Below are 20708 nucleotides of genomic sequence, written 5' to 3'. Positions count from 1 at the left end.
GCTTCTCCATGCGAACCAGGAAGTGACTTCTCCTGACAACGGAACAACCCTGCTTTCCTTATATCTGTGGCTGCCCCCCAAGGATCCTGGGAATTGTTAGGAAACCCCTATTCTCCTCACAGAGCTACAATTCTCAGAATTCTCTAGGAAGAGGGATTGACTGTTAGACCACTCTGGAAACTGTAGATCTTTGAGGGAAAGAGGGGGGTCTCTTAACAGCTCTCAACGCCTTCAACAAACTACAGCTCCCAGGGTTCTTTGACTGAACTCGTGACTGCTTAAAGTGGTACAATTCTGCTTTAAATGTAGGTTGTGGGGGTGGGGATAAAGGTTGTCATCACACCAATGCCACAGATACACCTTGTGCTTTCCATTCAGCATCAGATATCCTGCTTCAGTTGCCCCTGACAACTAGAAATCAGGCAGTATCTTCCAATGATGGTGGCACCATGCAATACTCTCCCCAGCGAGACCTGCCCAATACTGTGTGTGCTTTTCAGATGCCCGTGGACCATTTATTAAATCTACAAACTCAATGTACACAGAAAGTTTGGCAATCACATGTTTTTTGTTGCCTTTTGTTTCTTTATTTTACCTTTTCCTGCACCTCACTCTTTTTGTCCCTGACGTTAGGCTATTTTGGTGCCAAAATTATTATTATTATTATTATTATTATTATTATTATTATTATTATTAACAGACACATCACATGGAAAGAAAGAAAGAAAGAAAGAAAGAAAGAAAGAAAGAAAGAAAGAAAGAAATGCTTAAATGAGACATGTTTTCTTTAAACTATAATTATGGTAATTCAGTCTAAGTGTTGATGATTTGGAGAAGCTTTAAGATTCTAAAGACGAGATATCCAGACATTTTTTATTTGAACATCCCCAATGGGTTCCCAAGGTAGAACACTTATATTAAAGGTTAGGCGTTTGGAAGAGGATTAGCAGTGCTTAGCCAACTGATACGCTGAAATCAGAGTGTGCCTTTGTATAGACCTCTGTCATAGGAAAAAGGAAATTGGGTTGGATCTGCTTTGCCAAAAGAGATAAAAAGCATGTCTGAGTTGAAAGGCGTAATAGTAGTAAAAAAAGGAAACTCGGCTCCAGAATGAAACAAGAGAACTGGCTGCCTTGGCACTGTCCTTCTGCACTGCTTCGTGGTGAAACTAACCCTTTCAAAAAATTGAATTCTGTAATTTGCATGTTACATTATTATAATTCATATTATTACTAAAAGGGCAGCTGAAGAACAAGGAAGTTGCAAATCTCCCCTTTTTCTTCCCCTTTATCTGCGTGAAGATTCATTTCCAAACCTCCCTTTCTTCTTCTGTATGTCGCCTGCCTTTTGTTGTTGTTTTGTTTTGTTTTGCTAAAGAGTAACTTTTTCTATTAATGCTGCTCAGAAATAAGGATGCTTGAACGAAACAAAAAGAAAGAAAGAAAAGAAGCACCCAAAAAAACTCTGTCAGGCGCAAAAGGAGATGGCTTTCAAGAGATTATTTTACATATTTACATATTTTACCTTAAGCATTTTGTAGTCACTGCCTACTGGTGAATCTATCCGGTTTTTACACACACTTTCAAAATGAAGCTTTCTTTCTTTCCTTTTCTTTTTTTGCTTTTGAGTCTCTGGCAAAGGGAGGAAATGAATTCCAAGTTTTTTCACTTCATTTTCACATCCTCACATTTCCTTATTTCACATGATTTAAAACAAAATGCCCGTAGCGCTATTTTTCCTTTCTCAAGAGCAAAGTGAATGTGACTTTTCTAAGGGGGTCACAGGATGCCTGTAAGGCCTGTGGGTGTTGCTGGACGGCTGCCTGCTCTCAGCTTAACTGAAGGGCTTGTCAGAGTTTTCATCTCCTAAGAAATTAGCTGCAGGCGCTGGCCAGGAGCGGGAGAAGGCAGCATTATGAATCCCACGCTGCTTCTTTCCCACTGACATCAAATCCTGAGGTTTTTAAATTAATCCCACACAAAGGCAACCCTTCATTTTGGTGCCACTTTGAAATTAGACTGGAGTAATGACCTTCTTAAGGCATCTCCTTCTTAAGATAACCGCCTGTTTAAAAGGACAGGTAGCCACTGAATGCTTTCTGGGCTCTTGAGATCTGAGAGGAATGCTTTTTTAGCGCTGGGGGGGGGGCAGGGGCAGTAGCGATTCAGGGGCAAAAAAAGGCTCACCCTGCCAAAAGCAAGGTAGCCAATAGGCAGCCCAGTGCCAGCATCTGAGAGTTCATCTTAAGATCCCAAAGGAAACAAAGACACTTTTTGAAATTTGCAGCTCCCCAGTTAGTTAGAAGGCAGGAAATGGATCCTTCCACGAGGAAGGGGCCTGACCACTTCCAGAACAGCAGTAAAGATTCACATTGTTCAGCTTGCAAATGCGGTCCTCTCATCACAAAGTGCTTTCATGCAAGAACAAAAGGGAAGTTAAGCATCAATAGCAATACTATAAATCATTTCATTGTAAAAATGAAAATGGGTGCAGGTCTGAATATTTGTCTTTATTTAAAGCTGGCCTACCTTTTTAGGTGTGCATATAACAGACCCTCCAAGTGTCCCTATTTTCCAGGGACAGTCCCGGATTTACAGAAGCAGTCCTGGTTTCTGATTTGATTCCAGAATGCCCCACTTTTCTTTTGGATGTCCCTACAGTGGTACCTCGGGTTAAGTACTTAATTCGTTCTGGAGGTCCGTTCTTAACCTGAAACTGTTCTTAACCTGAAGCACCACTTTAGCTAATGGGGCCTCCTGCTGCCGCCACGCCGCCAGAGCACAATTTCTGTTCTCATCCTGAAGCAAAGTTCTTAACCTGAAGCACTATTTCTGGGTTAGCGGAGTCTGTAACCTGAAGCGTATGTAACCCGAGGTACCACTGTATTTTTATTGGAGAAATCTTGGGGGGTATGGAATTATACGACCCCCCCACCCCCCGAGCCAAGGAGATAAGTAACTATACAACCTTTAGGAGACATCTGAAGGCAGACCTGTATAGGGGATAAATTTAATGTTTAATGTTTTATTATGTTTTTATATGTGTTTTTATGTTTTATATACAAGTCAGATAGGCAGGGTATAAATAATAAAACTGTTGTTGTTGTTGTTGAAGAAGAATAGGGTGTCCCAATTTTCACCAGAGGGTATGCTACTGGAATAGGGCCATGCAATGGCAGGAGGTGCCTCAATGTTTAGTTTTTCTAAAGTTCTACGTGAAACGAATTAATGTAATTGTTCCTGCCCTTCCACCTTAGGGTATTGTATCATAAGCCTGCATGCATTCACCACAGGCAAACTTGCTTTTCATTAAAATAATAAATAGGTTTCAATCCAGAGATGGTATCTCTGCCACACAGTCAGAAAAGATGGCTGTTACAGAAAGGTGAGGAAAAAGAAAACTAAAGCAAGCTTTTTTCATAGAATTTTGGTTTCCATACTTTTAAGTCAACATCCTCCTCCCTCTCCACACCCCACAATATCTTTACTTCACTCCCAGGGCAAAGGCAGCTCTATGGCACAAACCTCAAGGGTAGGAATGTGAATGAGGCTTTAAATTTTACCAAATAAACCATGGTGGAAAATGACTTTTTGCCAATTTCCCCCAAAATATTATGTCCCCAATAGCAAAGAACAAAGTAGAGGATATGGGGTAGGCTGGGTGTTTCCCGCCTATCTCCAAGGCCTCCCTGGCATTGCTTGAGATGCTGTGATGTCACAGAAGCCTGTAGGTCAAAGCTGCTGCCAGTTTCAATTTATTTAGATAAGGCCCTCTGGCAGTTGGCTGAGCTGCAGTGATGCCATGGGATACTCACAAATATTTCAACAGCTCTGGAGTAAAATGTGAGCACAAAGGACCTAGGAACAGGGGGTAGGGCTTTGTGGTGTCATTCATAAGCATTACTGCCTCCAGCTGTGGAGGCAGATCATAGCCACTGTGACTAGTAGCTATTCAAAGCCTCTATAGTAACATCCAATGAAGCTGAATGTTAGAAGATTCAAAATAGATAAAAGAAAGTCCATCTTCATGCATAGTTAAATTTCGGAACTTGCTCCCACAGGAGGTAGTGATGCTTCTGAATACCAGTTGCTGGAAACCACAGGAGGGAGAGTTCTCTTGTGCTCAGGTCCTCCTCCTTTTTTCCCATTGTGAGAACAGGATGCTGGACTAGATGGGCCACTGGCCTGATCCAGCAGGCTCTTCTTATTTCTTATGCTTTGGCCCCACCTACCAGTGGCCTAGGGACGCGGGTGGCGCTGTGGGTTAAACCACAGAGCCTAGGGCTTGCCAATCAGAAGGTCGGCGGTTCGAATCCCCGTGACGGGGTGAGCTCCCGTTGCTCGGTCCCTGCTCCTGCCAACCTAGCAGTTCGAAAGCACATCAAAGTGCAAGTAGATAAATAGGTACCGCTCTGGCGGGAAGGTAAACGGCTTTTCTGTGTGCTGCTCTAGTTCACCAGAAGCAGCTTAGTCGTGCTGGCCACATGACCCGGAAGTTGTATGCCGGCTTCCTCGGCCAATAAAGTGAGATGAGTGCCTCAACCCCAGAGTCGGCCACGACTGGACCTAATGGTCAGGGGTCCCTTTACCTTTACCTTTACCAGTGGCCTACTGCCCCAGAAGGTGAGCTATGAGGGGAATGTTAACTAAGGCTGAAAAAGGTTCCCCACTTCCAGGCTACAGTATAGTTTTAGCGGAAGCTAAATCACTAGCAATATACAAGGATGAGGTAGATCACTAACCTCAGTTGAGAACCGTGAGCTGAACAAGGGTCAAATACACTATATGAGGCAGCTGGTGGTGTGGGTTGAGAGCTACATAATAAATTACCTTTCCCTGGATTTGAGTTGTATCTACAACAGTTTCTAAATGTGCAAGAGTGCTTGATATCATCCAAGTGAGCTTTGCATTCCATAACGTCTCACTTTTGAGAGTTCAATTTGCCCAAAACACATCCACATCATGGTTCATCACTAAGTTTCAGAAAAGTCACATGGTGTCTGATTAGCTATATCAGTGGTATTTATTAAAGTTGTCCTGGGGAAAGTAATAGTCACAATGCCAGAGGGACATAGATCATAGAAATGTAGAGTTGGAAGGGACCCCAGAAGTCATCTAATCCAGCCCCCTGTGGGGCTCCACATCCATAGCTCTTATAGAACAACAAAACAGGCCACCCAAGACTGGTCTTTTATTTCAGGAATGTGTGCCTGACACAGTAATAGTGCATTCATGATAGATTTATAATGCTTTAGTTTGGTTTTGCAAGGTTCCCCAGTGCTATCTCATTACAGTGGTACCTTGGTTCTCAAACTTAATCTGTTCCGGGAGTCTTTTTGACTCCCGAAACTGTTCGAAAACCAAGGCGCAGCTTCTGATTGGCTGCAGGAGGTTCCTGCAGTCAAGTGGAAGCTGCATCGGACGTTTGGCTACTGAAAAACGTTTGCAAACCAGAACACTTACTTCCAGGTTTGCGGCATTCGGGAGCCAAGGCGTTCATGAACCAAGGAACCACTGTCCTACTATTTAGAGGGGCTGTAGTGCAACAAAGGAGGGGCAAAAATAAAGCAGAACATTTGTGGTATAAAGAATTGCGGCATTTCAGCAGGAAGTTGTAGGATCTGCACTGATTGGAAGTGAAGCAGTGTAAAAGCCCCAAAACTTTTGCAGGCGGACACAGTATTTGATGCAGGATCAGCACCAGAAGCATCACGAGCACATATCACCACAAATGTGCAATTAAAAAGGACATCTGGAGGGGTTCATAGTTCAACCTAAAAGTAACCCCTTATTCCTATAGATGCTGTGTATAAACCTATTTCCCTGTAGTTGAAAAAAGAAGAGAAGGCTTTGAAAGCAAAATTAAAAGTGCTGGCCTCTTGCTTCAATGGTCCCTTTGTATTTTCGTTGAGTGCTGTTTGTATCAACAGGCATGGCTTCATGAATGAGAAAATGACAGAAAAATCGCTTGTTGGGTAAGGCCATTGCTAGGGGTGGGCATCTGCTCTGTGCATACCCTAAATCATGAGGAAAATCAGGGTGATTGCAGTTGTGTTTCATGTCACCAAGCTGGATTGCACTGTTTACAAGGCAGCTCAGGGGGTGAGCAACTTTTGTAGCTCTGTTACCTCAGTTTTACCATAAAGGCACGTCCATAAGAACATAAGAAAAACCTGCATCTGGCCCAGCATCCTTCTCACAGTGGCCAACCAGATGTCTGTGGGAAACACACAAGCAGGACCTGAACATGGGCACTCTCCCCTCCTGAAATTTCTAGCAATTGGTATTCAGAAGCATTTCTGCCTCCAATTGTGTAGGGCTATTAGCTACTGATAGTCTTATCCTCCATAAATTTGTCCAGTCCTCTTTTAAAGCCATACAAGTTAGTGGACCCCGATGCCTCCTGTGGGAGAGAGTTCCAGAGTTCAACTGTGTACTTTCTTTTATCTGTCTTGAATCTTCCAACATTCAGCTTCACTGGATGTCCTCAAGTTTTAATGTTATGAGAGAGAGAGGGAAAAAATATTATCCACTTTCTCTACCCCGTGCATTATTTCATAAACTTCTATCATGTCACCTCTTAGAATTTCCCACCCCCCTTTTTTCCCTGAGAAATTAAACCTGGAGCTTGATAGCACTTGAGAGGGGAGGGATGGAAAGGGTGACCTTTCATTTTGATGAGCTGGTCTAGTTTTTAATCATAGTGACTTCATTTCTGAGTACATTCCAATTGCAGTTATTTTGGGGGGGCAATGTTTGGGGGGCCACGGGTTGTCGCTCTCCCCTGAGTTTTGGCTCTGAGAGCAGGGCATGAGCAACAGAGCTGGAGCAATTTTCAACCACACTGTATATGAATATGGGGGAAGGAGTTTGCCATTTTTAGATTCCCCGTTATAATCAATAGGGGCAAAACAGTGCTTTGGACTTAATATATCAGATTTCAATCCCAATAATGAAGTGAATCAGAACCTCACAGTCTAGCTTAACTCCATTCAATAACTTCAAGGGGGCTTCTCTGAGTATGACATACAGTATAGCTAGATAGATCTCATATGATTTCACACTATTTTGGAGGTTTTTAAGCAGAGGGTGGATGGCCATCTGTCATGGATGCTTTAGTTTAGATTCCTGCACTGCAGAGGGCTGGACCACTAGGTATCTTTTCCAACTCTATGATTCTATGAATGCAAATTCAGGTCACTTTATTAGTCAACAAACAGAGAAGAACAGGGTCGAGAGTCTTGATTTGCCAGCATCTTTCAGGTTCTTGCACTTTGAAAACATGATGAGTTGAAACTGAGTAGTCAAATCTTTTCATGGCATCAAGATGTGATGGTGGGAAACAATTTACCTTTGGACATTCTGCCTGTAACTCAGTTATCAAAAGCACAAGAGCTGCTGGAAGAAAAGTCAGCATCCATAGAACAAAAAGTGCATAAACTCTGAAAATGTAATGTAAAGACAGGAATTTCAATGTAAAGACAGGAATGAAATACTACATATGTTGTCTGTATCTGTTTCATGGTCCTGTTTGCCTCCATATGAAGAATGCTGTGCAGCTTTTCGTCCAAACCAAATTCTCAATAAAAACATTTCCTGCATATTTTCTCCCCACTGCCATGTTTAGGACATTTTTTCAGATCAAAGATTATGATTTCAAGCTAATTGTGAAACTTTTATCCTGGATGTGCAATGCACAGCTGGACAGCATGGAGCCAGCTCTGCCTAAAAATTAGCAAAGGCAGCCAACTATTACATGAGGCACATTAATTTAAAATACAGTACTTCACAATCAATACTAATCACGACCTTTTCTCCCCACTTCCAATTCAGATTTCAAACTGTTCTTATAACTTTTCTCTCTCTCTCGAGGTAACAAACCAGCAGCACCTGAATTCATTACAACCTCATTAATTATGCTGCTTATATAAAGGGGAAGAGACTTCAATCAGATGTGGTAACCTTCTAAAGTACCTGGGCAGTCACTTCCCAGAAAATCAACCCCAAGAATCACACATCATCTATCCTCTTAGAAATGGCTTTTCAATTATTTAGCATAAATGAACAAAACTGCAGCTGATTAGGACAACTAAAGATTATTATGCTTATTTTTGAAGTGGCAAAGACATGATGAGATTGAGGTGGAATAATTTTGCAGAGTGGATACTTTTCACTAATGCATCATGGGTGACGACTGATTTTTGCCATGCCAGGGAGATTGTTTGGGGATCAAGGTCAACCTGCATGTGACAAAAACGTATTGCTGTCTGGGATTTCCATCTAAATGCTTTTGGCTCTGACTATTCATTTATTGTGGTGTTGCCCAACTGGAGAAAAATGTGGCTAGCCATAAACTCAGGGTTGTCTAGCTAGATAACCTTCAATCGCACCTTTAGCTGTGATTCCTGCATCACACTAGAATCACTGACAGGTGGCTGCCCAACCTCTGTTTAAAAACCTCATATGAAGGAGAGTCCACCACCTTCTGAGGTACTCCAGTCCACTGTCAAACAGCCCTTACCATCATAAAGGTCTTCATATTTTTTATAGTCAGAATCTCCTTTCTTGAAATTTGATTCCATTGGTTCAGGTCCTACCCTCTGGAGCAGGAGAAAACAAGTTTGCTCCATCTTCCATGTGACAGCCTTTCAGATATCTGAAGATAGCTGTCTTGTCACCTATCAGTCTTCTCTTCTCCAGGCTAAACATACTCAACCCCTTCAACTGTTCCTCATAATGTTTGGTTTCCAGACCCTGTATCATCTTGGTAACCCTCCTCTGCACACGATCCAGTTTGACAATATCCTTCTTAAATTTTGGTGCCAAGAACTGGACACAGGACTTCAGTTGGGGTCTGGCCAAGGTAGAATAGAGCAGATTTATTACTTCCCTAGATCGGAGCATTATACTTCTATTAATGCAGCCTAGGATAGCATCCCCCCCCCCCCGATGCATTACTCTTTTGACTGTGATGTTAAGCTTGTGGTCTACTAAGACACCTAGATCCTTTTTCACATGTACTACTGATATAGAAAAGTTGGCCCGGAAACATCACATTGCCATAAGAAAAACATGTGGAACCCTTTGAAATAATTGAATGATGCTGTTTTGAATGAAAACGGGTGGATGGCTAAATCTGGGGACTCTCTTCTTCTGTAGTTTATATACTTTCACATAGTGTAAAATGTGCCCAATACGGGGACACAAAGGTTTGAAGTTCCTGAAATGTAGTTTCAGTGACAAGATGAAGAAATCAGAACATATTGGGAAATGTCACATTTACATTTTAATTAAAAAATCTGAACTAGGGTTTTTGTGTTTTTTTTTCATTCTTTCGTTCTGGTAGAAACTCAACATTTAGCCAAATCAAAACTGCACCACGACTTGGGATGTATGCTAAGAAAGAAATACCTTTCAGAACAACCCCCCCACAGTTTTGTTTAAGTGGGGTGGCCAGTCTACTCTGCTCTGACCACTCACCCAGTCCGATAAATTTCTATAATGACTTATCCATTTTAGATTTCCCATCTGCAAGTTCTTACTGTCAGTATGAATTATTCTCTATGATGCGATTCTCCCATCAACTGAGACAAAGTATGCCTGTTGTAGTGTTCTGTTAACATGACATGCTTCTCATATATCTGTATTCCAAATGTCAAGATGATGGGCTACAGCCAGCCAGAAGTGTTCCATTATCAAGATTTAGGGGAACAATTCACGCTGAAAGAGTGGGGTAGGTAAAACCATTTTGTTTGATCTGCCATCTCTAGCGCAGTGTCAGTTCTGAACAAGTTCTTTATGTGATGGAAGCTTTCCTTGCAAGTAGACTCAAAGGTGTTTAGGAGAATTTATCTGAGGTGGTTTGACTGGTCTGTTTAAGGTGATGTTCATTCCAAGAAGGGTACCTTCATCCTGGAAGGCATTTTTTTCCCAAGAGGAAAATAATGTTGGTAGGTTGATAGATTTATTTAAATATCTATGAACTGTATTTCCATAGAAAAACAACAAGGAGGCTACAACAAGAAAACACAATACTACAGTCATAACACCACTTAAAAGCATTTAGAGCATATTATTAAAAATGATAAACACTACAATTCTCAAGATGTTCACAACCATGCTCAGCTTACTTAATTGAACCATCCCATGGAGAAGTAACTGTTGCTTGGCAGATCTTGTACTTTAGCAAGATTTATAGACCACTTAATAATAAGAAGAATTCTAAGTGGTTTACATAAAACAATATAAAATATTCATTAAAAGCAGTGATAAATACAAAATTTTAAAACTGCAGACATAATAAAAGTATCAAAATATAGACAAAAAAATCAATCACTTTAAAAGCAAATGTACATAATAGAATTACATGTCAAGGTAGGCATGTCTAGACAAAAAAAAGGTTCAAGCAGGTATCAAAAACAGTACAATAAAGGCACTTGCCTAATATCAATGGGTAGGGAGTTCCAGAGAGTAAGTCCTGCCACACTAAAGGATTGCCTTTATTATAACATCACAAGGAATATAAAGTTACAATCCTGATCTGAGTGGCTCCTACTAAATATACAACCTACTTTCAAACAAAAGAAGAGTGCCACCAAATTACATTAAGGTGAACTTCCAAGCTTTGATGAATGTTAGCTTTCATGCCTGAAGAATAGCGATCCCATTTGCAGATGAATTCCACACACACATCCAAAAGAGAGAGAGATTTTTCACACTCTTGAGTTTCCAGACTTCATCTGGGGCTGCCAGCATGCACTAAATTTCAGACATTCACTGTAACGTACATGTTAATTAGTTGGATCGAAGGACGAGAATGTTAGATTAGATGTTTATACCCTGCTTTTATATTACAATAAGGCACAAAATGCCTTACAATACAAAACAGAAATACAATATAAAATACTGAATGCAATATAAAATATAATACACAATAGACTAAAGATTCCCGCTTACTGGCGGGAAGGTAAACGGCGTTTCCGTGTGCTGCGCTGGCTCGCCAGATGCAGCTTGTCACGCTGGCCACGTGACCCGGAAGTGTCTCCGGACAGCGCTGGCCCCCGGCCTCTTGAGTGAGATGGGCGCACAACCCCAGAGTCTGTCAAGACTGGTCCGTACGGGCAGGGGTACCTTTACCTTTACCTTTAAAGATTACATAGTAAATACAATAATGTCAAGAACAATTATCTTCCAGCTCCCCCACAAGACCTCCCCAAATACTTTCTCCCCCACCCAAAGTCAGCATTAGCCCCACACATCTGGGGGTCTCCCAGGCCACCCATCTAATGTTCCAGGTGATCACCCTTGGTCAAGAACCTCCATGCAATCTGAGAGAAACTGTATTATAGCAGTCTCCCCCAACCTGAACCACAACTCGTATCAGCCCCAGCACCATGTAATTGTGCTGGCTGGGGCTGATGGGAGTTGTGGTCCAAAACATCTAGAAGGTACCATATTGCAGGAGGCTGCCTTATAGCATTGCAAAGGATGCTGGGATGCCCCCAGCCTTGTCCTATGCCATGATAACACAGGGTAAAGGTTTTCACTGTCTCCATTTTCAGATAAATCACAGGTGTATTCTGTTACACACATGCATTCCACTTCTGGGCAGTGAGAAGTTTTAGTGGTGCCGTTTCCTTGGAATGGAGCTCACTGGAAACTGATGGTGCTTCTATGAAAAAGGGTTTTATTTATGCATAAATACATAGTACGGATCAGATTATGGCATTAACACTCCAGTACAGTGGTACCTTGGGTTAAGTACTTAATTCGTTCTGGAGGTCTGTTCTTAACCTGAAACTGTTCTTAACCTGAAGCACCACTTTAGCTAATGGGGCCTCCTGCTGCCGCTGCGCAGCCGGAGCACGATTTCTGTTCTCATCCTGAAGCAAAGTTCTTAACCTGAGGTACTATTTCTGGGTTAGCAGAGTCTGTAACCTGAAGCGTATGTAACCCAAGGTACCACTGTAGTTACTTCTTTCCCCATTACATTTTAGGAGGCCACCAGCACCGTCAGATACTTCCAGGGATCAACTAAGTCTACTGTATTTCTTTGTTCATCTCAGAATTACAGGGTTAGCTTGTCCCCTCCCCCTGGCCAGGCGAGGGACAAAAGGATGAGTCTTCCTCTCTGCACAAACACACATACACCTCTCTCCTCCAATCCCAAGGGTACAAACTGAAATAATAACCACAAGCTAACACTGGGCATGCCTGGGCACTTAATTGTCAGTGCAGTTCCCACACTCTTGCTGCATCTAGATATTTTACAGTCAAAAGTCACTGGGTTAGAAAAGATCCTCTTCTCATTCAGACATTTGGGATGTGAGACAAGAACTTCAGTTCACATCTTTAGGCAAACTAGTACGCCAGCCAAAAGATACCCTTTGAAATTTGCAGTTCCCTGAATATTGCAACACAGTTCTCCAACCAAGAAACGCATGCCAGAAAACATATGTTGGGGGAGATTAACAAACACAAATGCATATGTTTGTGAAACTAACATACTAAAAATGCAATATGTTAAGGAAACATTGTCTGCAAATATGTGCAGGGGAGCAAAACCCAAACTGATGCAGAAATGGGTTGAGAATTTCAGAGCAGAAAAACGAAAAACTGAGGAAAATAATAATTGACAAGTTCATCCATCTGTGTAATCAGATCCACCCTCAGACCCACAACACTACAATTAATCCTTTCGCAGGCACCTATGATCAGCAGAAGGGCTCAAGTGTGTCCATTTCCTTCTGGGGAAAGTTTTCACTCCACTGCCTTGAAGATGTCCCAAGTGCCCACAGCCTCATCTCAGTTCCCAGGTCAATCTTCTGGGTCCAGAATATTAGAAACACTGTAAAAAAGGGAATAAGGGAATAGGTTTATTTAAAATAAAAGGCAATGTTAAATTTAGAACTGCGGATAGAAGATTAGAAAACGGAAGATTTGCGGATGAGCTGAAGGAAGTCAAAATTACGTATCTGTGATAATATTGAAAATGTATGTTTAAATTTTGTATTGGAAATTGAATAAAAATAATTTAAAAAAAATCTTCTGGGTCCAGAAGGCAATTACCTCTCTGCATGTATGTCGTTTGGTATTTCGTCTTATCTGATAGCCAGGGGGGCTGCTGCAGTGCTGTCATGTTCTCCAGGCTTCTGGGTTAAGAAGCAGTCTTGGGAAAGTCAGCTCCCAGGTACCTCCCAGCCAATAGTTCCTGCTTTGAAACTTGGTCACAGCATGGGAAGGCAAGTCTCATATACATGTGAAGTATTAGAGCATGCTTTTCGACATATAAAGCTTGGGACCCAGATATCTGGAAGTCCACTTGCTCCCTTATAGACCTGCCCAGCCCCTGGAGGCACTGGGGGATGCTCTTCTCATGGTGACGCAGTTCTCTCAGGTACAGCATGTGGTGACTCGTGAGAGGGTGTTCTCAATAGTAACAAGCACATCAACTTTGGAATGCCCTCTTCTTTCAGGTGTGAGCAGCACCACCATTGATGACAATTAACCACCAAGGATTTGACTAAGATGGTGCCCCTGGCTTGGTTGATGTGGTTATATTGCTAGTACACTGTCTGTTTTTACACTGAATTGAATTTACACTTATTTATTTCATTTATTTATTTCATAAAATTTATACAATGCCTGATTGTAGAAAGAAAACCTCAAAGCAGTATACCAAAAGATAAAATAAGAAAAGCAAGAAAGATTTACAGCCATACTTTTAAAAACGCAGAAAAGTTATTACTAAAACAGATTAAAATTACCTCAGCTTTCTAAGCATCTGGGTAGCCTTGTCTAAACAAGAATGTTTCAGCAGGCACCAGGAAGGGTAAAGTGAAGGTACCTGCTGGACTTCAACAGGCAAGGAGTTCCAAAGTGAAATACGATTTTCTTGTATTGTTTTCATGGGGGTTTTTTTGCTCTAGAATGGTGTAAACCAGGCTTCCTCAACCTCAGCCCTCCAGATGTTTTTGAGACTACAATTCCCATCATCCCTGACCACTGGTCCTGCTAGCTAGGGATCATGGGAGTTGTAGGCCAAAGACATCTGGGGGGCCGAGGTTGAGGAAGCCTGGTGTAAACAGTGAGTAGCATATTAGGGTGAAGGGCGGAGGGAGGACAAGGAGATTCTTCAACTCCCACAGCTCTGCTGCCATCACCAGAAAATGGCAGCCGCCTCTTTGGGCACCCTGGCTCCAGCAAGTTGAGTTTCCAGAGATATTCAGGCCAACTCCTCAAAGAGAGGCTTCCTAATGGCTCCAAGCAGCTCGTTTGCAGCACTTATTTATTTTTTTCATTTTCACTGGAAAAGAGCATAAATGAATAAGCAAGCCTATCTCCCTCCCTCGCTGTCAGGAAGAAGAAAAGCCCATCCTTCCTTACATAGGGAAGTGACACTGTGGATTAGCCCCATAGCCTAAGAAGAAATCCTCCTTGGCTGACATCACTACTCCACATAAAGCAGGCTGCAGTGCCGCTGTCTTTTTGATCAGGGGGAGGGGGCAATCCCCCCACCAAGACCTCTCTTTCCCTGACAGACTGCTTGTCCTTTTTAATGCTACATGAGAGCACCAGCCGGAGTTTTCCTCCCCTCGGAGCTAGTGGCACTGATTAGAGAGGCTGGTGGATGCCTGGGGGAGACTCACTTCTCTGGCCAAAGCAACTCACTCTGTCAGGCTCCCTTCCCTTTTCACCTTATTATTATTATTATTATTATTATTATTATTATTATTATATTATTATTATTATTATTATTATTATTATTATTATTATTATTATTTTATTATTATTATTATTATTATTATTATTATTATTATTATTAATTGAATTTATATACCGCCCTATACCCGGAGGTCTCCTTTACAGGTGGGGCTCCCCCTCACAGGTCTCCATTGCTCGGCTGACCCTGCAACACCAGTTCTCCTAAATAAGCATCCTCTCTGTGCGTCTCAGGTCCTCTCCTTAAACCGCTGCCCAGTTTTGTCCCATCCAATCTGGGAGCATCCTCTTTGACTGCAAGACTTGGAGACCAGCAAGGTCAATATGTTAACCTTCCAACAGATCTTGCTTGCCCACTAGATTTCCAGGAGACGCCCAAAGTCCAGCACAGAGCAAATGTTTATTTTGACTCACCAGCATCCAGCATCAGCCAAACTCTCTCTCTCTCTCTCTCTCTCTCTCTCTCTCTCTCTCTCTCTCTGTCACACACACACACACACACACACACACACACACACACACACTGCTCACATACACAGTCCCTCTTGACCTATTGTTCTGTCTCCTGGGATAATGTGGCATCAAGCCAGCTGAGGTGAGAAAAGGCTCACCCATGTGTCTCTATGGCAACCTCTTTAGGCTTGTGAATCACAGGGCTTAACTGGCCAGCCAAAGACATTAACAAGGAACTGGACTGGCCGATTTCCTCTTATAGATTCTAGCCCATATACACAGGATCGCAGCTTTGGAAGGAACACAGGGTATCATGCAGACTGATCCTCCAAGCTCACATCAATATACTTCCAGATGCTGGCAGGATGCTCAGATTGTTATGTAAGCGAGCAGGATAGTGGTAGAGAGAATCTCGTGTCTTGGCAAATTTGATGTCTGTTTGCTTCTTTTCTTCTTCCCTTCCCATCCCCTTTTCCTTTCATGTCAGGTCTTTTTAAATTGCAAGCCTGAGGGCAAGGACTATGTTATCTTTTATTTATTTGTAAGCTTCTCTAACTGTATGCTTTGAATGAATGAGTAAACAAACACCAAGTTACTTCTCCCAATCTGCAGTTCCTCACCACAGAAAGAGCAATTCTATACATTTCACTTCTCAAACTGTCTAGCTTTCCCCCTTATATGGGACCAAGAAAGCAGCTGCAATTGAATTAAATAAGTTAATCAACTAAAGTGATAGTTGATTAACTGATGAAGCTGATGTTAAATGGTGAGGGAATGTTTTAATCAGTGTGCGGGTACAAATTAAAAATACCCTTTAATTTTCTGAGATTTTAATCCATCTGAATTACTTTAGCAAGAAATAAAGAGGGAGGAATTATAAACAGCTATTTCCAACTTGTATTTATTAAATTGCAAGTTACCTTTCGCATACATCCATATTTCAAACCAGGCAACTTCATTTAGGGTTTTCTTCTTGTTTTGTAAGATGCAGAGCCATTTCAAAATGATTGATTGATTAATCAATGACTTGATTGCACAGCAGATGATTAATCAGTTAAAGTTATTTCATTCTGCTCACTTTCCACATGGATGTTCTCTTTGCACAACAGAGCCCTGGCCAACAATGCCTAGTTGTTGTTTTTATCCAGTGTTTCTTGAGAACTTGTTCCCTACTGAGGCAGCTATGACCTTATCTAGTGAAAACCAGCTTCAAATCCTCATGCATAAGAACACAAGAAGAACCTGCTGGATCAGACCAATGGTCAATCTAGTCCAGGGGTCGGCAAACTACGGTCCCCGGGCCAGATCAGGCCCACCTGGGTCCTAAATCTGGCCCACAATGCGAAGCCGGAACCCACCGCGATTCTGAGTCTCCCGGCGATGGCGATGGGAGGAAGAGGCTGAGCGATGGCAGCTCTGCCAATCAAACGCCGCACCTAGTTTACCTCAGCGTGGTGTGGGGACGTCTCTGCCAATCAAACGCTGCACCTGGTTTACCTCAGCCACATTTGATTGGCAAAGACATCCCCGCACCATACTGAGGTAAACTAGGCGTGGCATTTGATTGGCAGAGCCGCCACCACTCGGCCTCTTTCTCCCACCACCGCCGCCGCCACCACCACCCTGGTGCTCCTGTGGGCCAGAGAGTGGAGTGGACGAGCTCACTCTGCCTAGCCACTTCACAAGAAGAAGCAGCAGGTGGCGGTGGCGGTGGCCCCTGGGAAGGTAAGTGCAGCGCCTTCTTTCTCTAGGCGGGGAGGAAGCCCGTTTTGTGCCACCACCACCAGCGAATGAGGCAGGCGGCAAACTGAGAAGGCTGCTGGGGCTTGGGGTGTGCAGTGTGCATAGGAATTCAGAGAGAGAGAGAGAGAGAGAGAGAGAGAGAGAGTGTCCGGCCCTCCACAAGGTCTGAGGGACAGTGGAACGGCCCCCTGCGGAAAAAGTTTGCTGACCCCTGATCTAGTCCAACATCCTGATCTCACAGTGGTCAACCAGATGCCTGTGGAAAACCCACAAGCAGGACCCAAGCACATGAGCTCTCTCCCTTCCTGCAATTTCCAACAACGGGTGCTCAGAAGCATTAATGTCTCTGGGCATGGAGGCAGAGGATAGCCATTGTGGCTAATAGGCATTGATAACTTTATCCATGAATTTCTCCAGTCCCTTTTAAGCCATCCATGCTTGTGGCCATCACTTCCTCCTGTTTAAGAGATGGAGTGAGGATTAAATCTGTGGATTAAAATACACCTCCTATCCCACGTGTATAAGAGAAATATGAAAAGTAAGGGGGCTGTGAAGCCTTTTTAGCAGGGTAAAACACTTCTATGTTTTGCATCTTACTAAAGCTTAGGAATAAGGCAATTACACCTCTTTATCCCATTTATTTGTGCTCTCCTGACCTGCCCCTCTTCCCCTCAATTGCAGAGAATGAACCACATGTTTTTGTAAGATAAACAACAACAACAACAAAGGTTTATCTGCATTTCAATGCAGGCAGCAAATACAATACAGGTAAGAAAACCTCTCAGGTACAAAATACTAAAGTACTGAATTTGTTGTGTGTATCTGGAGCTTCAAGACACACACCTGATTAGCTTGGAAGCATGGTGGAGAGACAATCTCCTCAGAAGCAGGAAGAAGTATAAAAGATTATCTGCTTTGTTGCAGAATTCTCCTTTGTTACAGAATTCCTGCCCAGAGGAGGAAGGGGAAGTGACCACACAGAGGATCCTCTCTAGGAAGCTTAAGAACTCTCCATGTAGTAGCCCTGTGCCTGTCTAGCAAAACAAGCATTTGTGATTTGGCTGCAAACCCCACTTCATGTGGGAGTGAGTTCCATAGTTTAACTATGTGCTGTGTGAAGAAGTCCTTTATTTTATCTGTCCTGAATCTTCCAACGTTCAGCTTCATTGGATGTCCACGAGTTGTAGTGTTATGAGAGATAAAAACTTTTCTCTACCCACTTCCTGCATGCCATGCATAATTTCATAAACCTCTGTCATTTCACCTCTTTTGGGCTTTTTCTCTAAACTGGAAGGTCCTATATGCTGCAGCCTTTCTGCACAGGGGAATTGCTCTGCTCCCTTGATCAGTTGACCTTGCCTGATCTTGCGAAGCTCATAACTTCTTGGCCTGACCTACTGCTCTTGAGGAAAAGCTTGTAACTCTGGGGTAGAGCATCTCCTATACATGTAGAAGGTGCCAGAATTGATCCCTGACATCTTCAGGAAGGACTGGGAAAGCCCCCCTCACCTACTGCCAGTCAGTGTAGACAATACTGTGTCAGATGGCACCAGGGTCTGACTCTGTGTTCAGTAGCTTTTTCTGGTTATACTGGGGCAGAGCTTTGCCTTCAGAAAGTCCCAGGTTCCTTCCCTGGATTCTTCAGGTAGGAATGCCTGGCACCCTGAAGAGAGGCTGCCAGTCAGTGTAAGCAATACTGAACTAGATGGGTTGGTTTATGTCACAGGGTGACAGAAGAGGAATGGCACTTTCAGATATTGCAGGACATGCTACTTCTTTCCTGTGGATAATTTTGCTTCTTCCTATTCCCTGAAACTAAAACATGGATGTTGTTGTTGTTGTTTAATAAAAGTGTTTGCTCTTTGCTAAGCTTCAGCTGCAAATTCCAACAAAACCCCTATGCCAAGTAGCTGGACAGAGCCAGGCTGAGAGATTGGGTAGCCCTTCCTTTGATATCCTAGCAACTTGCCTCTGCCTGGAGGCAAGAGGTAGTTTTATCCCAGATGTCCACCACCACCCCAATACACACACACACATACCCTGGGGGGAATGGACCAGACTGTGGATCCACCATGAAGAAACGGCATTTTAAAACGTTTGCCAATCGAGAGAAATCGCAGGGAGAAATCTTATTCCCTCCCGAAGTATAACAACTTCTGGCATAGGAGATCGACTCTAAAACGCTGTTTCTAACCTCATGCAAGCACATTTGATCTGTATCCTTTCATGGCGATGCCTTAAGAAAGAAATGCTGGAAGAAGCAGAGAAAGAAATCCTCTCCACCCGTGCCCTGCTTCTGGGTTGTAGGTCAACTCTGCTGTGCAGTCAGATGGGATCAGCTCCTCTTGCCGCCGTCTCCACCAGAAGAAGGAGCCCACATGGCCTTGGCCAATAAAAGGAAATGATTAAGATCACTGAACCCCTGTCAGAATGCTTTGCGCTCTGCAGCACCGAAGCAGAAAGACAAGAGACAGACCTGCTGCTCCAAAGGGGAAGGAAAGGAGGCACGGGCTGGCACTAGGCTAGGGTCATGGGATTGTAGAGTTGGAGGGGACACAAAGGGTATGCTAGCCCAACCTCTGCGATGCAAAAAATCACAGCTAAAGAATCCCCCTGGACAGTTTCTAGCACAGTAAACTGACCATTGCGCCTAGTCAGAGTAGCACTATGCAAAAACTGCTCCTTACTTACTCAGAAGTAAACTCCATAAAGGGTTGCCATACGTCTGGAATTTCCAGGACATAGTCAGGAATTGGCTGTCGGAAAATGTTCGGGCAGAAATCACTGAAATATCCAGGAAAATCTGGACTCTTCTTTTTTTTTTTTTTGAGATTTTGCAGAAAAAGTTCAACAACTTTGGGCAAAACTTTTTTTAAAAAAGCTTAGCAACTTTGCACCCCTCTGGATATTCACATTTTGAAATATGGCAACCCTACGTAAAGTCCCACGGAGCCTCACATAAATATGAAGCAAGGCACACCCTCGGAGGAGGGGGAAAATGCAGATTATGAGGCAAAACAGTTGCTGATTTATTTTGCAAAATTTCAATCAACCAATCAATCTTTATTATGGTCCAGAGACCCAACAGATCATTACAAAGTAATACACAATTCAGACAGCCTACCTCCTAGTTAAACCACCATTTTGTTCAGATTTAAAGATAGGGAATCACTGGTTCTTGCAACCACTGATAAAAACTTCGCCACTGCTAATGTTGTAGCGTTTGTCCGGTCTTCCAATAGGAACCTGACATAGTGAGCCTCTGATTTTCCCTGGAAAGGTACCAGCAAGGGTAATATCAGTTCAGCCCTGGCTTGCTTGTATTTCGCAAAAATTATAAAACACTTCACAACCCAAGATTACCAAAGTAATGAGATAAAATGCAAAATAAACCAAAAGCATCAGGCAGGATTCAACTAATGAGTCCTATCAGCAGAAGCCTGCACAAGCTTTACACCCTCTGCTGCCCCCACTCCAGTTTATTTACTTATTTATTTATTACCCACCCTTCACCCCAAAGCACTTCTTTTCATCTGTTCTGAATCTTCAAACATTCAGCTTCATTGGAGGCCCACAAGTTCTTGTGGTTATGAAAGAGGGAGAAAAAATTTTCTCCACCCACTTTTTCCAAGCGAGGCATCATTTCATAAACTTCTATCACATCACTTCTTAGTCAACTTTTCTCTGAACCAAAAAGTCCCAAACACTGAAACCTTTCCTCAGAGGGGAGTCACACCACAACGTTGATCATTTCTGGCAAGGAGTATGTCACTGCAATTATGCATGTTGTTG

General features: G+C 42.9%; 1 long non-coding RNA gene across 1 annotated transcript; it reads right to left on the bottom strand.

Moving 5' to 3' along the window:
- Positions 1 to 11141: 11141 nt before the first annotated feature.
- LOC310767896 lies at positions 11142 to 17840 on the bottom strand. The gene is made up of 3 exons (XR_014551106.1): positions 17760 to 17840; positions 12707 to 12846; positions 11142 to 11670 (listed from the first exon to the last, which is right to left on the bottom strand). It is a non-coding gene; the product is annotated as an uncharacterized lncRNA (long non-coding RNA).
- Between the last annotated feature and the right edge of the window lie 2868 nt (positions 17841 to 20708).

Source organism: Podarcis filfolensis (genome assembly GCF_964270895.1).
Source record: "Podarcis filfolensis genome assembly, chromosome: 8".
Classification (NCBI taxonomy): Eukaryota; Metazoa; Chordata; class Lepidosauria; order Squamata; family Lacertidae; genus Podarcis; species Podarcis filfolensis.
The sequence above is the reverse complement of the archived record's forward strand: the minus strand, read 5'-3'. Positions and strand labels throughout refer to the sequence as shown.